We start from the raw sequence: 2,000 nt of genomic DNA on the forward strand, positions 1-2,000 counted from the left end.
TTCTAAGCGAGGCCCAGTGGCAGATCAGCCAAAAAAGTGGCCAATTTACCCTCAGTTGGGCTGAAACATAGAAGAAATAATTCCCCCGGGGAGCGAACCGTACCTAAGGGGTCACTCCCTTACTTTTTCCTAAAAATATAATATCTCTGGTGGGCCAGTGGTTTTGATCCTCCTGGAGGGCAGAACGGCTGGAAAAAATTAAAATGTAGAGCTATTACGGTATTCACATCAGCATTCAAGCAGAGCTCATGCAGTATTGCTTTCTTTACTATCCCCCTGCAACAACCAGAATGAAAGCTGAACAGAACCGAACATATGACCTTTTGTCGCTCATCAAAGCAGGCACATTTAAGGAGTCCAGCTATGGAAGCTGAGAGATTAGCCGATAGTTATAAAGATTCATGAGACCAAGAGATGGCTTTTTGAGCGTCAAAATTATGTGCAAACATATACATTTTGCAGGAATACGTCATGCCTGTAAAGAAATGCTAATGATTTCTTGGACACATCTGTAATCGATTAGTGGAGGTTCTTTGTGGGCACATATTACAAGCTGACCCAGATGGCTTACTACATTTTGTCAAGGAAGGCATTCCATTGTCCAAAGGAGATAAGGAGAATAGTGTGATAGGAGTTGTCCTGTGGTTCGATCATAGTATGTGCTTCCTCATCAATTACATGAGAAAAACAATTCTATTCTTCTCGAGGTGAGGTCCAATAGAATTCATTTTACATTCAAAATGATTGCCTACCTGATTACATACATCTGCATAGCTAGGTTAATTAGGCTTCCTTCAGTTCTTTCATAACAAAAAAGATGACACCATTCACATTAGGGACGTAAACCATTTTTATTTGGAAAGTACTCTGCTTTGCCATCACTGATTGCTTTCTTACAATTATAATTTGACCTTTTCTATTGTAGTTTGCTTTTCTTAAGTAATTGCAGCACAGGGAGAGCAGCATTTGTGGTAAAGTAAGCAACAATAAATACACCAGTATATAGTTTTGGTTTTTTAATTACTCTGGTTTGAACAGTTAAAAGGATATTTAGCACTTCATTTAGACAGTTGTATTTCTTTAATATAGCCTTACAGCCCACTCCCGAGGGCTATATTGGCTGTTAAAAGTCCTGAACCCAAGTTGTAGACCTAAATCACAGAGGAGGGACTTTATAATGGAGAGGTCCTTTAACAACCGGTATATCCCAAGGCAGAAATGCTATAAGGCTGTAGAACATTTCACACATTGAAGGTAGCATGTCTTAAATTAAAAAGATAGGAACAGAATGAAAAACACTGGAATGTTGGAGCAAAAGGATTATACCAGCCATTATAAACCGTGAGTAACTTCATTGCCTTCAATATAGTAGCCTGTTAGGCTCTTTCAATCGTGTCTTTTCATGGTTTGGAACTTTCAAACGATTAACAGATACGTTGTAACATTTATGTGATTTGTAGAAGATAAAGGTGTCAGTGTATTTGGTTGCAAAAATGAATCCACTTAGGTGATATTGCAAAATAGTCCTACTAAAGTACTGCAATTGGTGGAAAAGCTAAGGCCAGATCTTTCTCCAAACATATGATGTCTAACTGATATTCCCTACATGAGTATGATGCGTAGTATTAATAGAAAATTGAGGAGCGGCAGTGAATCTGGGCGGAGGACCAATGCCTCATCAAAATGGATTTTGAAATCAACATTAACAACAATATTCACTAAATCAGAGGATAATGGGGTTAAACATATTAACAATTCTAAGGCATCATTGAATGAGGTAGCATACTTGTATAGCTGGGTCAACAATTTATATTACAATATTCTCAATAGCCAGTTGGAGAGATTTCAGCTTGGTACAATTCAAAGATTTTCTAAAAATCAAAGAGAGGCTGCCACTCCTTTTGTGAGTTAGAAAGGCAGCTATCATTGCAAAACATGAGGGATTGAGGGCCTGATTTAGATATTGGCATCTGGGTTACTCCGTCAAAATGGTGAAAGAT

Source organism: Pleurodeles waltl, chromosome 3_1, assembly GCF_031143425.1.
Source record: "Pleurodeles waltl isolate 20211129_DDA chromosome 3_1, aPleWal1.hap1.20221129, whole genome shotgun sequence".
In the NCBI taxonomy this organism is placed as follows: domain Eukaryota; kingdom Metazoa; phylum Chordata; class Amphibia; order Caudata; family Salamandridae; genus Pleurodeles; species Pleurodeles waltl.